The sequence below is a fragment of the Alosa pseudoharengus genome, unplaced genomic scaffold (assembly GCF_046254945.1).
Source record: "Alosa pseudoharengus isolate Yale_2024_CS ecotype anadromous, Long Island Sound unplaced genomic scaffold, YU_APseudo_1.1 YU_APseudo_1.1_scf_7, whole genome shotgun sequence".
In the NCBI taxonomy this organism is placed as follows: Eukaryota; Metazoa; Chordata; class Actinopteri; order Clupeiformes; family Clupeidae; genus Alosa; species Alosa pseudoharengus.
In genome coordinates this window covers 6,489,260-6,509,542 of record NW_027468859.1, presented here as the reverse complement: position 1 = coordinate 6,509,542, position 20,283 = coordinate 6,489,260, and the positions used below count along the sequence as shown (strand labels likewise).

The 20,283-nt window shown below is 39.4% G+C and overlaps 1 protein-coding gene and 2 long non-coding RNA genes across 4 annotated transcripts in view; 2 read left to right on the top strand and 1 right to left on the bottom strand.

Moving 5' to 3' along the window:
- otofa (otoferlin a) overlaps window positions 1-20,283 on the top strand; it is a 147,157-nt gene that overhangs the window by 11,264 nt on the left and 115,610 nt on the right. The gene's annotated exons all lie outside the window — the stretch shown is intronic.
- LOC143109487 (uncharacterized) lies at window positions 2,187-8,301 on the top strand. The gene is made up of 3 exons (XR_012983878.1): window positions 2,187-2,290; window positions 3,506-3,770; window positions 6,774-8,301. It is a non-coding gene; the product is annotated as an uncharacterized LOC143109487 (long non-coding RNA).
- On the bottom strand, window positions 10,648-16,706 carry LOC143109549 (uncharacterized). The gene is made up of 3 exons (XR_012983898.1): window positions 16,278-16,706; window positions 15,002-15,120; window positions 10,648-12,554 (listed from the first exon to the last, which is right to left on the bottom strand). It is a non-coding gene; the product is annotated as an uncharacterized LOC143109549 (long non-coding RNA).

The following is a 20,283-nucleotide window of genomic DNA, read 5'->3' as shown; positions in this document are numbered from 1 at the left end:
AAATGTGGAGGAGTGCAAACTAGGCTGTTCCAACTGGCAGCCAATGTCCACTCACAGAAAAATGGACCACATGTCTACAAAACATTTTCATTTTCATTTGAGCCCGCAACACTTTTGTCATGACTATACCTCTTATCTAATGACTCTAGCGGTTTCTTGGGCCCTGAGACAAAACGATTTGGAAACACCGTTGGCCACATTAACATTTGAGTCATGGTGTTCTACTGTGACCAGAGAAATCGGGAAAAACGTTGAATACGATGATGCAAACACTCTCTTTGCGTTCCCCTCCCTGATTCGTCATGCTCCTATCGCATGGCTCTTGTCCTGGACCCCTTGCACAGAAGAAATCAGTGAGAAATCAGCTGTGTAATTATCCATGACCACCAACTTTACGGACATTTACAAGCTTTTCTTACCTTGCTGGCAACTCTCTTTGCCTGCAGCTGGTGTTCAGATAAATTCTGCATTCTACAATACTACAGCTGCCAAAATATGCACGAGGCAGAGAATTATTTGAGCGTTGAACGGAGTAGTGTAGAACATCGTGCACACACACACACACACACACACACACACACACACACACAAATACAAACAGCAGTTAACCTTCTCCTCAGGTAATGTTGTTTAATGTTAAACTCCATTGCCTCTGATTGTTCTTTCTTAGCAAATGGCCCAAGACCTGCTTCATGATTGCTAACAGAATTGTAATCCAAATCGTGATCACAGAAAGCTCCTGGGCCCATCTTTCTGTACTGGAAAACTAATGATAATTGAAAGTTTGGTGCGTTTCAAAAACGTTGTTGTTGGTGGTGTAGGAAGAGAAGCCACTTTTTCAAGTTAATGGCTGATTTGTCGATCTGTATCCATAATGATTAAGATAAGTCTCTGGGTGTATTAGTGATGGATTTGTTGGACGGATGGAGGAGAAGATGTCAGGGGGGTTGGGGGGGTCGAGTGAGAGAGGCCAGAGAGAGAGAGCGAGAGGGAGAGAGAGGGGGGGGAGAGGGAGAGAGGGAGAGGGAGAGAGAGAGATGCGTTAATAGATGGAGTTATCTTATCGAGTTGCCTCGCACAGTTAAGCGAACATGGCAGAAAGTGTGAATTTGGCATTGCTTGCATGAACATACTGTACTGTTTTTACAAGCTGAAGAAGAGCACAAGTGTCTACATCTCACACAGTTTTTTATTGTCGTATTGCAGGTCCTAAGGCGTTCTGCTTGTGCTTTATATGCACCGGTTGGATGTAAAATGAGTTATAGAACAGTTAGGTCCCACTATTTATTCATTTCTGAAAAAGAAAAAGTGTGTCTTAGAATGTCAGTACCTTTGGAAATGTCTGTTTTGGAAAAGGCTGTTATTCTCGCCAGGCTGGAAAATTTCTGCTTAGAATAAATAATGAAATTCCCCTTTTGACAGAAAGCTGAAAGCTATTTCCTCTGCTGATAATGCCACCCTTTGTTTTGCTTAATGAGGACATGAACAGTGAGTGTGAGAATGCAGACACACACACACACACACACACACACACACACACACACACACACACACACACAAATGTCATTTCACACTCACACAAAAAAACACTTTTGAGGCGAGTTTTTAGAAGCGGCTAATGCAAGCAGAGCAGGAGGCGCTTCCGAAGCCAGAGGCAGAGACGGAGAGACGGAGTTGGGCTCTGATGTGCTGTCATGTAGCCAGGGAGTCGTGTGGAAACATGAGAGAGCTTCCTAATCAGCCTCCTCTCCCTCCCCCTCTCTCCCTATCTCTTTCTCTCTTCCTCTTCCTCTCGCTCTCCCTCTCCCACCCTCTCTGTTCCTCTCTTTCCCTCTTTCTGTTCCTCTCTTGTTCTTTCTCTCTCACTCCCTCTCTCTGTTCTTCTACCTCTGCCCCCCCTTCCCTTTCTCTGCCCCCCCCCCCCCCCCCCCCGCCCTCTGACTGGCCCCAGTGCCCTCTGGCTTTGCTTATCCTACTCTGTGTATGTGTGTGTGTGTGTGTGTGTGTGTGTGTATATTGTGTGTGTGTGTGTGTGTGTGTGTGTGTGTGTGTGTGTGTGTGTGTATATTGTGTGTGTGTGTGTGTGTGTGTGTGTATGTGAGCAACGTATCCTCATGAAACAGTTCGTAGGATATCGTACTAAAAGTATGACCAAAAAATCCGTACGATATCCACTAAAATCTGGCAGACGAGCGATCAATGCACATGCGCAATATAGCAGTGTAAAACTCACTTCGTTGTTATCAGTGCGCCTGCGTTTAGACATCGGAGAGCTTCAGCCTCCTGAAAGGTAGGTGCAGTAAACCTGGGCATTTTAAAATCTGATTAGCATTAAAAGCAGGCAATAATATAAATGCAGATGAAAGCAGCGGTCGTCTAATTTGATAGGTCAATGTAGTTTGCCAAAGTAGTTAACGTGATACAACATAGCCTGAAGACGGTGAGTTAAAGAATTGTTGCTAATTTATGCTAATAATAACTTAGCTAGAGAAGATGTAACTGTGTTTTAAATAGATATCATCCATTTCGTGGAATTACAGCACACCAAAAAAAAAAAAAAACGCCAACATCGTTTGTTTCTTCTTGTCCGTGTCTTACCAGAGAATGTCTAATAGGCTAAGTCTTACTGTCTGTTTAGTAGAGGTCATGTGACACATGCCACCACAAGAAAGCGGAAACGCATCGTAGAGCGAGAGCCATGTGGGGTCTTTTACTGTCTATGGGTAAATTTAGTAAATAATAATAATGTTATTGTGTTGTTTTTTGCTGTTTCGAACAAAATAGGGATACTTATCCTGACCAAAACTCCTTCATGCTGCAAAACGACTAGAATCACGCGAATTTAGTGCAATTTCTTAGTACAATTCAATGTCTTATAAGGGTAAAAGACGTGGACAAATACGTGATAATTAACCAAATAAATCATTGTTCACGACGTTATGGTTAAACTATCGAAATGAGTGCGATGGTGATACAATCCTGCTTTTCAATAAGTTGACATGGTGTTTGACATTAAATTATAAGCAGGTCAGTTTGTTTCACGTAATAAGCTATTTGTTTCTTTGGGTCTGGGTAATTCATGTGACAAATTCTGTTATAGGCTACTACCGTTTTTCTGAAAAACAAAGCAGTACAACAACATTTCTATATCCAAAATAGTGCATTTCTGCAGTGTTCTACGTAGTGCAATGCAGCTTTTAATGTCCAAAGTAGCCTATACAGTATTTTCCTGCATAAGAACTACAAATACTCCTCCAAAACTACAGTTTTGACACTTGAAGTGTAATTATATTTTAGTAGCCTGCTATTCTAGTATTTGAATAAATACCCACATCAGTTTTACCCTTGTCTCACCTATATACAATATATGTCTATGAATTGCAGTAGTGATAAAATGAAATAGGAAAGAAAGGTGTCCTGATGTGTTGTTTAGAGATGGTCCTGCAATGTTTTCTCGACATATCTTTATGTCTTTTTTTTCTCCCCTCTACTTATGTTTTCACAGATCCTTGCTTCTGATATCCGGATGTATGGGTTGCATTTCATTATATGACTCCAACAGAACACTCACAGACAGGAGAGTGGTGTCAAACTACAAGACAGCCAGCATGTAAACAAGGCCTTGTTTGTCCTTGTTTGGCACTCATTTGTTTACTTCCTGAAGAGGCTGAAGCATGCTGGCCTTGACACCTCAGTCCTTGCTTTGTGTTATGGAGCACATCCTCACATCATGATCTACTGCAGCGGTGGATACAGAGGACAATTGGCAGGTATTTTACGTCACTTTTACATTACTTTTACTGCGATGGTTGCAATGGTAGATATGGTTGTTGCTGTGCTAAATATAGGCCCATCTATCTATAAAGCAAGAAGCGTCTGTGTCTGTGGCACGCATATCTCACTGACCGTTTGTCAGACTGATTTCAAACTTGGCAGGTGTCTTGCTACGGGCATGAGTAAGTGCAGTGCCAAATTTTTCGTTGTTTGAATAAGAAATGCAAAAGATATCGTTAAATATATTGGTAAAAGACGCACATTGGCTTTTGCTGCTAGCCACTCCCCCTCCCACACAGCACTGTACTGTAAGCTACCAGTGAGGATAGAAGCAGGGCTTTGGCAGAACTGGATCAGTGTAGGTTACACGGGTAAAAACTTAAGCGAGTGCAAGATAACTCCGCAGATTTTGCAACAACACGCCAACACACACAGGTAGGCTATGCAGTGGCTCTTCAAAATGACGTAAAAAATAATGTGCAATAAGCGGACACTTTGAATAGCCCAGGCTACTTTGGACTGTCTTTAGACTTTAGAATAAGCAAACAACTATTCCAACTGAAAATTGAAACGAGCGATAATGGTCCCGAATTAAAGAGCGTCTCAGAATGCCACACATGCAAAGCATAACCAGCAACAAGCAACGAGTGGCAGGCAGAGTGTGATGTCACTTAGGCCTATATGAATAGCCCAGGCTACTTTGGACTGTCTTTAGACTTTGAATAAGCAAACGACAATTCCAACTGCAAGGTCCTAAATTGAAACGAGCGATAATGGTCCCGAATTAAAGAACGTCTCAGAATGCCACACATGCAAAGCATAACCAGCGACAAGCAACGAGTGGCAGAAAGAGTGTGATGTCACTTATAGGCCACCAGAGACTGTTTTTGAGTCACACCATTGCAAATTCCATATGATGCATCATTCCACAAAATGGTTTGTTTTCTCTATCATCAAGTTATTCAATAGGCTAAGCATATAGACTTGACTCAAAACAGCTGTTAGGATTATGTCATTTTGATTTGTAAAAAATGTCACATGCAGCCATGCTTAAATTCTGCTCACTTCACATTTATTATATTATTATATTATCTGTAGGCCTATTCATTATTGAATGCTTACCTGGAATTATTTCCCTATCATCCTATTTTTAAAACAAGCCTACCTGCAGGCATGTAATTGGGCTACAGGAATAGCATGTTTGAATGGGCACTGCACTAGTCTATCTATAAAGCAAGAAGAGTCTGTGTGTGTGTCTGTGGCACGCATATCTCGCTGGCCGTTTGTCAGACTGACCTAAGATTTCGTATGTGGCTCGCGCATGGCACAAAGGTGTGCACTCTCGATTTTGAAGATTTTTGAATGCATATTTCAAAACGTTTATCGCTGCACTGCAATGTTTCCAAGGGGGCCAGTTTTAGGGGAGCTCCACCCCATGGATCGTGTACTGACAGTAGCTAGGTCTCACTTTGATGATAGTGAGTCGCAATTTAAAAAACGGATAAGGCTACTCGGAAACCGCTTGTGGGTTAAGATGACAGATGATTATCATGCCTGACCTCACCAATAAAGACTCCCTGTATGCAGTTTGCTTGCATAAAATGATTACGCGGATTTTGCAACAACACGCCAACAAACACGGAGATGTAGTGACCACTCAAAATAAAAATATGTGCAATAAACTGACGCTTAAAATAGCCCAGGCTACTTTGGACTTGAGACTTTGACTAAACAAACGACAATTCCGACTGCAAGGTCCCAAATTGAAACGAGCGATAGGCTAATGCCACATAGCTAACATTATTCAACAAGTTGCAGACTGAGCGACGTCACTTATCACGCCATCAAAAACGGGTAGGCTATGTAGTGACCACTCAAAATGAAAGTATGTTCAATAAACTGACGCTTCGAATAGCATTAGGAAGTTATTCAGTAAGTTATACACACTTAACTCAAAACAGTTGTTAGGCTTATGTCATTCTGATTTGTAGAAATGTCACATGCAGCCATGCCTACATTTATTAGGCTACACATGTATTAGAGGCCACATTAATTATAGGCTAATACATTATAATATTCAGTATTCATTATTGAATGCTTAGCTGGAATGATGTTTCCCTATCATCCTATTTTTAAAGCAGGCATGCCTGTGGGCATGTAATTGAGCTACGGGTTTTCTTCAGGAATGGCATGTTTTAACGGGCACTGCACTAGTATTGTAAATTGTAGATTGTACAACTCATACATGTTGGCCTATACTATTAAGGGACAGCTGAATTGACCACCTAAACCATATATTTTCTAAAAGCCTATAGCCTCTAGATGCCAATTAATATACATTAAGACATGTCCCACCTTCCTGCTGACTTTGACATATCATATGGCGTACATAGGCCGACATTGTAGATTGAGAAACCGACTGTACAACTGGTACATGTTGGCCTATACTATAAAGGGACAGCTGATTTGACCACCTAAACCATATATTTTCTGAAAGCCTATAGCCTCTAGATGTCAATTAATATACATTAAGAGATGTCCCACCTTCCTGCTGACTTTGACATATCATAATGCGTACATAGGCCCATATTGTAGATCGAGAAACCGACGGTACAACTGGTACATGTTGGCCTATACTATTAAGGGACAGCTGAATTGACCACCTAAACCATATATTTTCTAAAAGCCTATAGCCTCTAGATGCCAATTAATATACATTAAGACATGTCCCACTTTCCTACTTACTCTGGCATATCATAGGCCCATATTGTAGAGCGAGAAACAAATGGTTCAGCTCATACATTTTGGCCTACACTATTAAGGGACAGCTGATTCAACCACCTAAACCAATCCATTAACATTAATTAGGCCGTCTTCCACCTCCTGAAATACTTTGGCACACTATTTTAAAGGCATAGGCCTGGGTTGTATAGGTGAACTTTAGTCATCAGTCATCATTAACATGTCTTTCTATGTACACTTTTATTTCTAATTTCCAGGTTGTCAGCTGTTGTCAGGCTCATCACCAAAGAAGAAAGACACAGTGAGACCAGACATGCCAGGAAAGAGCAAGGCACAGGCCAGGAAGGAGCCAGGCAAAGCCCGGGAATTTTTTTCCAGCTGTTCCCGCCAGCTATAGAAGGACTGCTCCTGAGAATGGATGGGTGTCTACATCGTTTTGCAAAAAGGGTCTTCTACACATGATGTTTGTCAAGCACTGCTCATTGACTGGCCAGGGGTCCTCTGTATTGTGACCACTGGTCAAAGGCGGCACATGACTGTCTCAGAGTCCTCTACATCATTCCGGTGACAGGACTTTTGGCTTAGCCAGGCCCTGACAGGATGGGTCTTGTGTTACTGTGACCAGACGGCTCAACAATGCATCATTCTCATCCATGCCCTCATCACCTTGAGACTGGACTACTGCAACAGCATTTTCTATATGGTCTTGAAAATTATTGTCTTATTATTATTACAGGTCTCTCTGCACCCGAACCAGCAGGTTCAGAGGAAGTTCCTTTCCTGCGGCTGTCACCCTACTGGACTCTAGCTCTGCATCTCGGTGACAACCAATCAACTAAGCCCCCAGTAAACTAAGCCCCCAATACCCTATCCCACCCATAGTGTTTTTATTTATTTACAAATGCACATACTGTAATTACAGTTATACATAGGCATATTCTACTGCTCTTATAATGTTACTGTTCATACTGAATATCCATATTTATTCTGTTTTTCTCATATGTTCTTTATACACTGCATATCTATATTATTCTTACTACTAAAATATTGTTAATGTTACTACATTGCACATATCCGTACATGTTGTTCACACATTGTTCATATTACATAACCATATTTATTCTGCTCTTATAAGGTAACTGCTAATACACTGCACATATTTATATCTAATTTATATTACTCTAAACCACCTTCTGTAAACCAACTGCATATTATTGTCTACACTGCACTACATTTCCTGTCCTGGCTATGCACCATCTGTCTACTTTGTATATCACATTGCACTTTTGCTTTGTACAGGGTTCCTACGGGTCATGGAATTTCTGGAATATCATGGAATTTTAGAGTTCTATTCCAAGTCTATTCCAGACATGGGAAGTCAGGGAATTTTATCATTTTAGGGGCAAAGTCATAGAATATCAGGGAATTTTGTTGTAGTAGTTTAAAATCTACTAGCCAAAATACATTAATACAAACATATTTCCACACAGAATTAGTGTACAGTATATCTGGTTATTAGCTTTACAGCTTGCTTGAGTATCCCAACTGTTTATTCAATGCTTATTTATTCATCTCCCGCTCTAAAAAAGTAAAAGATTCTCTTGACTGCTATATGGGTGCTCTGAAATCATTTGGTATATTGTACTACTCGGTTATTATATAGTAAGTCATGGAAATTCAGTTTTTTTGTCAAGGAAAAGTCATAGAATTTTACATTTGACTTAGAGTGGGAACCCTGTTTGTACTATACTCTGCACAATGACAATAAAGTTGAATCTAATCTAATTATTATTTAATGCCTGTAGTGATGCTTTGTATTTGCATACCTTTGCTGTATGTTTTATGTGTATTGGACAACCTGTTTAAAGCAATCACAAACACACATATTTTGATTGATCTTGATACACAGATGCGTGTTGTGCTGAAATAAACTGAATTTCACTGATTCATCTTTAGAAACTGCTGTTTAGAGAGCATATTTTTGATATATGTTGTTAAACAAAAGTTCTTAAACCATGCACAAACTGTTAAAACATCCATATTTTTATTGATTGTGATACACAGAGGTGTGCTGTGCTGAAATAAACCAAAGTTCACTGACCTTACCTGCCATGGCAAGTTTGATGCACAAGAGATCTTCAGAAATGGCGGTTCAGAGAGCATATTTTTGACAGATGTTGACCAACAAAAGTTCTTAAATCATACACAAACTGTTAAAACATCCATATGTTGATTGATTGTGATACACAGAGGTGTGCTGTGCTGAAATAAACCAAAGTTCACTGACCTTACCTGCCATGGCAAGTTTTATGCACAAGAAATCTTCAGAAATGGCCGTTCAGAGAGCATATTTTTGACAGATGTTGACCAACAAAAGTTCTTAAATCATACACAAACCCTTAAAATATCCATATTTTGATTGATTATGATACACAGAGGTGTGCTGTGCTGAAATAAACCCAATTTCATTGACCTTACCTGCCATGGTAAGTTTGATGCACAAGAAATCTTCAGAAATGGCTGTTCAGAGAGCATATTTTTGACAGATATGACCAACAAAAGTTCTTAAATCAAACACAAACCATTAAAACATCCATATTTTGATTGATTATGATACACAGAGGTGTGCTGTGCTGAAATAAACCAAATTTCACTGATCTTACCTGCCATGGCAAGTTTGATGCACCGGACATACCCAGAAACTACATTTGAGACACCCATATGGCCAGACAGGCCTAGGTAAGTGTCACACCCATTATTTTATGAAATGTCAACATGTGACACATATTTTGATACAGGGAATGATAACAAACTTGTTTCTCAAATTTGAGACCTCCAACTGCTTGTATGTTGTCAGGAGGCGGAGCCAAAGATTGGAAAATGTAGATTTCTAGGGGGCGCTACAGAGTCTGTGAATGTGTGAGGTGTGATTTTACTTATCTCGTATATTTTATGTCATAGATAGATGTCACATGCCAAATTTAGTCTGTTTATGAGGTATGCAAGTTAGAAATGCTAACCCTAGGTTTAGATGGCCATAATTTGCATAGGTCAGACAGGCCTTGATAGGATTACACCAGTTAATTCAAGATAGTACCAACATGTGGCACATATTTTGATACATGGGATGATAACAAACTAGTTTGTCAAATTTGGGACATCTAATGGCTTGTGTGTTGCCAGGAGGCGGAGCCAAATATAGGAAATATTGGATTTCTAGGGGGCGCTATAGAGTCTGTGAATATGTGAGATGCGATTTTACTACACACTTAAATTTTGTGTCATATACGGATGTCAATTGCAAAATGTAATCAGTCTAGGAGGTATGCAAGATACAAATGCTAACCCTAGGTTCAGATGTCCTTGATTTGCATAGTTTAGACAGGCCTTGATAGGGTTACACCAGTTATTACCAACTAATACCAACATGTGGCACATATATTGATAAGGGGGTAAAAACAAAATAGTTTGTGAAATTTGAGACCTCTAGCTGCTTGTGTGTTGCCAGGAGGCGGAGCCAAATATATTTAAAAAAAAGGTGCTACAGAGTCTGTGAATGTGTGTTGGGGTTGATTCCATTTCACACATATATTTTGTGTCATCCAAGGATGTTACATGTCAAATTGAATCAGTCTATAATATATTCTAGTTAAAAATGCAAACCCAATATGTATGTCCATGAATTGCAAATGTCAGATAAGCTTACACCAGTAAATTTCAACTAATAATATGTGGCACAAATTGATAAAGGGGATAGAAATCAATTGGTTTGCCGTATTTGAGACCTGTAGCTGAGTGTGTGTTGCTGTAGCTTCCTGGATGTGTGAGGTCATTTCACTTTGAGGTTTCTGAATGTGTGAGGTAATTTCACTCCAATCCCATATAAGCGTAGGTTAATAGGTCATATGTCAGACAGGCCTTTGTAGGGTCACACCAATTACTTCACAACATTAGCACATATAATGCATGGGATGAAAACAGACTTATCTGAGGTTAATTTAAGTCTTGTCCTTGCTGATTATAATAAAAGTGCAGTCAGTCAGTGGTCAGAACATATAGAACCAGTACAGGTGAAAGACAATTGTATATTTTCAAGTAATTATTAACATGGAAAAAAATCAGTGAGACTCCTTTCCAATCAAAGATGCTTTAATGTACATTGTACATTGATACATGAAGGGGATAATGAAGTACTCAAGTCCCAAAGAAGGATGACAATAAAATAGTATGATAGTCAATTAACATACGGGTACAATTTCAAGCAAGATTTACAGAAATTCACTCTCAAAAACAATTGTAATTAGTAAGCGTTTTTAATGTGATTATGGATTTTTATAGTATAAGAGCAAAAATGGCAGTATTGCTTAAGCATATATGATGCACCAAAGTAAGTCGGAATGTGGGACATGTCTTAATTGATATTAATTGACATCTACAGGCTATAGTTATATTGGTTTCTCAATCTACAATATGGGCCTATGTACACTTTATGATATACCAAAGTAAGTAGGAAGGTGGGACATGTCTTAATTCATATTATTTGACCTACAAGAGGCGATGGTCTTTCAGAAAATATATAGCAACCAGTATAACAACTGCTTTGCATAACCTCCACCATATCTACCCTAGCAACACCATGGCAACCTTCTCAGTTACCCTAGTAACAACCTAGCAACCACTACTATAGCAACGGCTATGTTTAGCATAGCTACCACCATATCGACCCTGGTAACCATCTCAATTATCCTAGCAACAACCTAGCAACCATTGTATATTATCAACCAACATCATTACCCTAGCAACCAGTATAGCAACTGCTTAATTTAGCATAATCCCTGTCATATCTACCCAATCAACACCATAGCAAACTTCTAAGTTACCCTAGCAACAACCTAGCAACCACCACCATAGCAACCGCTATGTTTAGCAGCAACCAACATAAGTACCATAGCAACAACCTAGCAACCATCTTAATTACCCTACCAACAACCTCACAACTATCACCATAATGTCAGCCTAGCAACCACCATTGCAACCAACATGATTAACCTTGCAACCAGCATAGCAACTGCTTTCTTTAGCATAACCACCACTATATCTACCCTAGCAACACCATAGCAAACTTCTCAGTTACCGTAGTAACAACCTAGCCACCACTACCATAGCAACCACTATGTTTATAATAGCAACCACCATATCGACCCTAGAAACCATCTCAATTACCCTAGCAATAATCTAGCAACCACTTTGATATTGTCAACCAACATGACTACCTTAGCAACCATATCAATTACCCTAGCAACCAGCATAGTAACCACTTTATTTAGCATAGCAACCACCATATCTACCCTAGCCACACCCTAACAACCTTCTCGGTTACCCTATCAACAACCTAGCAACCACTTTGATAGTCAACCAACATGACTACCCTAGCAACCATCTCAATTACCCTAGCAACCAGCATAGCAACCACTTAATTTACCATAGCAACCACCATATCTACCCTAGCAACCTTCTCAATTACCCTATCAACAACCTAGCAACCACCACTACAATGCCAACCTAGAAACCACCATAGCAACCAACATGATTACCCTAGAAACCTGCATAGCAACCACCATATATCCTGTAACAACACCATAGCAACCTTCTCAATTACCCTAGCAATAACCTAGCAACCACTACCATAGCAACCTCTATGTTTAGCAAAATACCTGTAGAAAGCCTCATATATTCCTACTAATGTAACGGTCATTGATAATTAGTAGATTGCTGCCAATTGTCCTCTGTACCGATATAGCCACCCACTGCAGTAGACCATAGGATGTGAGAATGTGCTCCACAACACAGCTGTAAATGGAAGCAAGGACTGAGGTGTCCAGGCCAGCATGCTTCAGCCCCTTCAGGAAGTGGACAAACAAGGCCTTGTTTACATGCTGGCTGAGCTCCTTTGTGTAGGTGTTCTGTTGGAGTCATATAATGAAAAAATCCATATATATATAATGCAACCCATACATCAGGATATCAGGAGCAAGGATCTGTGAAAACATAAGTAGATGGGAGAAATTTAAGATATGTTTAGAGAACATTGCAAGACCATCCCTGAATAAAATATCAGGACACCTTTACTTTTATCACTACTGCATTTCACAGATATGTATATTGGTGAGACAAGGGTAAAACTGTTCTGGGTAAATATTCAAATACTACAATACTATAAAATATAACTCCACAACTTCAGGTCTCCACACTGTAGTTTTGTAGGAATATCTGTAGTTCATATTCAGGAAAATACTGTACTTTGGACATTAAAAGCTGCATTGCACTACGTACTACTGCATCGCACACTGCAGAAATGCAATATTTTGGACACAGAAATGCGGTTGTATTCCTTGTTATTTCAGAAAAAGGGTAGTAGCCTATAACAGCATGTTTTGTCCCATTAGTTACCCAGACTCAAAGAAACAATAGCTTATAATGTGATATTGGGCTTTCAGAAAATATATGGCCTTATGATATGTCAAAGTCAGTAGGAAGGTGGGACGTGTTATAGCACAATTTCTAAAACTATTGATTCTTATAGCAAAACCACTCACTGAGTTCGCAAAACTAAAAGCACAAACACTGCTTTGCACTCAGTTTGCAATTTTGTAACACACACTTTGCACAACTGTAGGCACAATTCACTGCACAGCACTCTTTTTGCGGAACTGTAAACACAACTCATGCTTTACACTCAATTTCCAAATGATCAACACACTCCTAGCAAATCTATACACATGTATGGCTATTATTTTCACTATTTTGCCAACTCTCTGGCACACTTTCTCATGTGAAAACTGTTTTAGATAATTAGTTCACTTTGCAATCAGCCTAAGCACTATAAATAAGCCACAGGTAATGTACAATGGGTAGGAGAGGATGACAAGGACAAGGAGGTGAAGTTAAAGGAAGAGGACAAGGAGGAGCAAGAGGAGGACGAGGAGGGGGAAAAGGAAGGGTAAGAAGAGAAAGAAATAGCTATTTGTGTGTAGAGTTTTGCAAAAAAAGCCATAGTTACAAAAAATGTGCTTAAGCAATCAGAAAAAACTGTAAGCACATTTTTTGTAACTATGGCTTTTTTTTGCAAAACTCTTCTCTTGCAAAAGCTAACACACCTTGCTTAACTCTTCACACCTTCATAAAAATGGTGTTTTCGTATCAAACAGTAAACACAAGCCATCACAATAATAAGTACACAATGTGCCAACTACACACTGATGGTCTGAATAAAAAACACATCTGGCTTTTGCTTTAGGTAGACTACGTCAGTTTGAGGTCATACTTTTGTCATAGTTCTGTAAACATACAGGGATCCAAACTTCAAGTATTGGTGTTTATTTACACACATCAGAACAAACAAAAGTGTGTTTTTCCCAAGTCAAAACACAAAATAGCAATTTCACTGAGACAAAACAAATCAGTCTACATTGGGTCGTCTCTCTCAAAATTCCGTCTACATCACATGCAATGTCCTAGTCCAAGGCACTGGGAAAAATATATTCTGGAATGATGTATCCAGGCCTGACATGACCATATCCCCACATGTAGACTGTTGTTTTGTCTGAAAAAGGGCTATTTCTTTCTCTTCTAACTCTTCCTGCTCCCTTCATTGTACCCATTGTACATTACCTTTGGCTTATTTATAGTGCTTAGGCTGATTGCAAAGTGAACTAATTATCTCAAACAGTTTTCACATGAGAAAGTGTGCCAGAGAGTTGGCAAAATAGTGTAAATAATAGCCATACATGTGTATGATTTGCCAGGAGTGTGTTGATCATTTGGAAATTGAGTGTAAAACAGTGAGTTGTGTTTACAGTTCCGCAAAAAGAGTGCTGTGCAGTGAATTGTGCCTACAGTTGTGCAAAATTGCAAACTGAGTGCAAAGCAGTGTTTGTGCTTTTAGTTTTGCGAACTCAGTGAGTGGTTTTGCTATAAGTATTAATAGTTTTAGAAATTGTGCTATAAGAATCACAGTTGTGTTTAAGCATTCAAAAAAAAACTATAACACCTCTGTTTATCTGAAAGACTTCAATGATTCACTTTTATTAATTTTACAAGATAATTGTATAGGCTACATTAGGTACATTATAGGCTACATTATCTTATATCATCTTATTTATGCTATGATATGTTCTATGTGTCTATTTCACATAGACAGATCGTTAGATGTGCTATCAATATAGGCCTACCGTAAAAGTAAACTATGTAAAAAAAATAGGAAGCTGACGTCAGGAACAATGCATTGCTAGACATAGCAATGTTAACGTTAACAGACTGACTGCTTTATGGCCTAATATGACAGTGCTAAAAAGCGTGCTAACTCACAAAATGAGAGAAATAATTCATGCTAACTTCAAACATCAAAACTGCTCAGACAACAGAGATTTCATAAAAAGTATTTACTTATTTAGTAATAGTTTAAATGCCGGAATGGTTTACTTACTTTTCAATGATGAGGCAAGCGAAAGAAAGAAGTAGGCCTAATGTTGCATTTTCACTCGGCAGCGTAGTCCCGAATTAAACTCATCGGCTCCACCTTCTGACTTTTTGACGAAACATCATCTAGTAAAAAATGATGGGTTTTGCAGATAACAACAATCTTAATAATAACAACCCTACCACTAATAATAGGTTAAATAATTTGAACAGAATAATAGGCCTAGCAATAGGTCTAGCAAATAATCAAACATAAACAACAACAACAACAATAAACACAAACAGTGCAAGGAAGATATAGGCTGCTAACTATAGTTATGAACGAGTGCCCATTTAGACATGCCATTCCTGTAGAAATGCCGTGGCCCAATTATACATGCCCGCGGGTATGCTTTAAAAGCAGGATTATCATCATCCCAGCTAAGCAGTAAATAATGAATACTAAATATTACATTGTAATAGGCCAGACAGGGCGAACCGCACCCCGACGCGCTTATACTGCCTATACTGCACATTAATTATGTAAGGGATAATGTAATAGAACGCGGTCCGGTTCGCCCTGTCTTAGGCCTATTTATTTTTTAACGCTTATAGGGCCTACGGCTACTTGCCAAAACGAGGAAATAAACTCCACGATATATCTCTTTACATTTATATGTTACCGTTGCGTTGTGGCTTTTGCTGAGAAACAAATAGTTCGCAACACACGCAGAACTTGAATCAAACACAGCTGATCAACCGTCTGCCTTCACTTTTGAATGAAAATCGCGCCTATTGCCTAATGCACATTAATTATGTAAGGGATATAATGTATAGAACGCCGGTCATTCCGACAGGCCGAACCACGCCTAATGCACATTAAAAGGGATAATGTATATTATCATTTTATTAACAAATAGTTCGCAACACACGCTGAACTTGAATCAAACACAACCGTTTGCCTTCACTTTTGAATGAAAATCCGTTGTCACTGACAGCGGTCATTAGACGAAAATAATGACCTAGAACTTTGGGAAATCCCATTCAAGTCAGAGCCATATAAAGGTACCTTTATATGGCTCTGATTCAAGTCAATGGAGCGTTCTACTTGCACTGTGAAGAACCGCCTATAATTAACGTGCAGTAGGCCTAGGCTAAGCAGAATTTTGGCATGCATGGCTGCATGTGACATTTTACAGATCAAAGTAGAGCAAAGCAGCCGGGGCTATTCGAAGTGTCAGTTTATTGCACATAATGTTTAGTAATTTTGAATAATTTGAACCACATTTTGAATAACCACTTACCCGTGTTTGTTGGCTTGTTTGTTGCAAATTCCGCGGAAATATTTTATGCAAACTGCATGGAGTCTTTATTGTTGATAATCATCAATGATTATCATGATAATGATAATCCATGATAATCATCCAAACATCCTTGGCCCGTGAGTCTGTGCTGCCAAAACTTCGCTTACCCCAGTGCGTGGCTACAGGAGAAAGCCAACATGTTCTTCCTTTACCAACGATATTTTGCATTACATCCAAACAACGCACTTGCGAGCCCTAGATACTACTTTCAAATAATACATTTATTCCAGTCCAAAGACATTTTGCTCCTTTTTTATTTGTATTTATTTTTTAACTCACAGCAGCCTGCAGTGCACATAGTCGTGGTCCTGGCTACATCAGTCACTGTGGGCGTGGCCAGGCGTCCTGGCTCATAATTACGTGGAAATCATACGGAATGTAGTGCACTACTTTTAGTAGCTTTTCGTACGAAAGTTTAATGAGAACAGCCTGATGTGAGTGAAGCGGGGGTGTGAGGCGTTTATTGTTTGGATGCTCCTTTGAGTGGCTGAGAGAAAGAAATAGATAGAGAGAGACTAAACAATGGAAACAAAGCAGAAAGAAAGTGATTTCATCGGGACACATTTGGAAAGGTTTTATAAAAAGTGCAAAGAGGAACGACAGATTGAATACATCAAAGGATGAGACAGAAAGAGGATAAATAAAAGAAAGAAGAAAGTAAATTCTTTAGAGATAAATAACAAGGTTGGAAAAGTTTAGCTTGGTAAAACAAAAAGATGACAAAAGACAGCGCAAGAACAGTGGAGAAAAGAAGGTGTCAGCGTACGAAGGTGTCAGTGTGGTTGAGAAATAGAGAGTGGTGAGAGATAGGGACCTTAGAGCAAAGAGATTGTAGTCTTTTTTCTGAGGATAAAGCTCACAGTCAGTCTGTTTACATGACGTTAGAAAACATCGAATTATTGTGTTCGTCCTACTAAAACCGGACTTATTAAATACATGTAAACATGTTAATCCGACTGAAATTGTACTGAATCGAATTTCTGAAAGTCGGACTAACATACCCACATAATGCTGTTGGTAGGCAAATTATTCCTAGATGAATGCGTTCAATTGGAGCCAACCTGGCCTCTCTGTGACTCAGAAGTAACAGAAGAAGTGGCGGCGCTGTCTTTGGATAACACTGTTACTAGGGCCCTATGAAATCCGTTTTTATTATTTTCCAAATTCCGTTTTATTTTTTGAGACAACAGAATATCTGCAAATTCTGTGCAATTCTATGTCTATAAGAGAATTCCGTTTTGATGTGTAGATTCCATGATTCCTTTTGCGTTTACCGCATTGCGGAAATCATAGGGCCCTATATTACCAAGGAGTAGCGTACATCTCATTTGTATAAGAAATGAAGCGTACATAACGCTGTAAAAAGGTCCAATTCACCGCTCAACATGATACCAATTTGCCACCAGCTAAATTGTTTGTTAATTGTTTTGGTCTGTGACATAATAGGTCAACCGGAAAAAGACAAATACTTGCAAGCTGGAAGGGGGCATATTGTAGTGGAGTCGGACATACTTTGGTTGGTCAATGAATCAGCAGGCTTGGTCTGAGCCCTATGTGAGTAGAGTTTGTTAAATTGTTAAAGTGTGTGTGTGAAACAATAAAAGCACTTGAAGCACTTCATCCTTCCTGACAGTTCCACGGCCTCTTTAGTCTGTCAGCATTGCTTCTTGATTCCTGTACGCCCAAGAAAAGCCAAAAACACTGTGACACTTCTTTCTGATGTGATGTCACTTCCAGGTCCCAAGCAGATGACTGACATCTCTCACTTAGAGCCTTATGCAAAAGAATGCACACATTTTGTGTGTGTGTGTGTGTGTGTGTGTGTGTTAGTGGCAATAAATGGCTGAATTGATTGTGTGCTGTGAGGGAAGAGAAGAAGAGCGGACAGAGCTTGGAGATCGACTGCCTGTGGGGAGCCTGACTGGGGAGAGACAGGATTGTTAGAGATGCAAGACACCATCAGATGAGATAGGACAGGAGGTGTGTGTGTGTGTGTGTGTGTGTGTGTGTGTGTGTGTTAGTGTGTGTGTGTGTGTGTGTGTGTGTGTGTGTGTGTGTGTGTGTGTGTTTGGGGGGGGGGGGGGGGGGGGGCAGTGGAAGGTTGTGGCAGGTGTATGTGACCTGAGGAGGGTTTCTGCCTTCACTCCACATTCTGACAAGATGGGAATGGGGAGAGTTGTGGAATCGGCCTGTAAGGTCTGAGAGAATGAGCTGTAGATTGAGATTGACAGACGCTTTGTGTGTGTGTGTGTGTGTGTGTGTGTGTGTGAGAGAGAGAGAGACACTGGGTCTGTCTTGAACATATGGAAGAGAGAATCTACTACTTTCTACTACCACAGACTTATTGGAGATATGCCTTCTTAGAACTGTTTCTTCTGGGGAAGGGTATTTTTTGTGAGCAGCTGAGACTATTGTACCTAGTCTAACCCTTCAGAGACACTTAAAGTAAAAGACGGATCGGGGAGTGAGAGAGATCCATTGGTCAGGCCTATTTTGCATGCAGTTTGATTGTGAAGATCACTCACTGTACAATGCTACGGGGTATGGATATATTTGGTGGAGGGGAACATTCTCTCTCTCTCTCTCTCTCTCTCTCTCTCTCTCTCTTTCTCTCTCTGTCTTAAAATAAACTCTTGTTAATTTAAAATGATCATATGAGAATGTGCTAGATAAGTCTCTTTATATTAAAAAGCAGTGTGTAAGCTGAGCTGATCTTGTGTATGTGCTGAAATATTACATCAACTCATCCAGGAGTCTATCCTGTTAGGAAGTGAAGCTGCTGTCCATTGGCAGAGTAGCTAGCAAACCCTTATAATGCATTTTCCAAGACACAATGGCACAGTAACGGAGAATATTTGAATGTAGTATGAGTATGACACTGATATTCATACATTCTTTCACATTCATATTTATGCAGTGCGAAGGGAAAAGGAGAAGTGAAGGAGAGAGAGAGAGAGAGAGAGGAATGAGAATAGATTAGCTTCTATATTGTCTCAACAGACCAGACCCAATGGGAGTTCTCTGTCCAGTGTGGTAACAGAAGTGTGTGCATTTCATCAAGCTAGTAGTAGTCATAGTAGTAATAGTATTTGTATAGTAGTATGTATGTATAGTAGTATTACAGTAGTATTAGTATTAGTAGTAGTAGTTGTAGTAGTAGTGGTAGTATAGTATTAGTAGTAGTAGTTGTAGTAGTAGTGGTAGTATTAGTTAGCAAGTAGCAGTATAATGGCAAAGTAGCAATAAAAGCAAATAGCACCACAATGATTAGCTAATAGCAGTACAGTGTGATTTGATTTAACAGAGATCAAGTAGATTTTAAAAGAGCTTAGGTATATTGTAATCATGCACTGCATTAATCTTTAAAAACAAATGGTACTTTGTTGTAGTTGTGTTTGGATTGCATAATATATGATTTACAGACCCTATGCCATGATAGTATATAAGTAACAGTCATCATCAGATGAAATAGAAAGAGTTGTGTTGAGGATATGGTGAGTTGGTTGCACAGGAGAAGAGCTGTGATGGAGCTAAATTAATGAGACCTTTCTAAGTTATATATAGATGTGCAAATAACTCTTTCAGTGAGGAAGACATGGAGTGTATTTACATTATTTATTTCCACATCTTAAATATGAATATGTCTGCCTTAAGTGCCCAGAACATCAGACAGATTGAGTGCGTGTGTGAGCGCGTGTGTGTGTGTGTGTGTGCATGTATTTTAAATGTGAATTTTATTCCTGCATTTTTCAATGTTCCCTTATCTGACTCCACTGCTTGTACCTCCAGTCTTATACCCATTACTGTCAAACATTGGGCATCATGGGACTTGTAGTCACCTTTAATTGAATGCTTAGCCTTTCTTATGGAAATACTTGCCTAGACGACTCACCTGTCATTTTTAATGAGCACATCACCTCCTAATTAAACAGCCTCACACACTGGA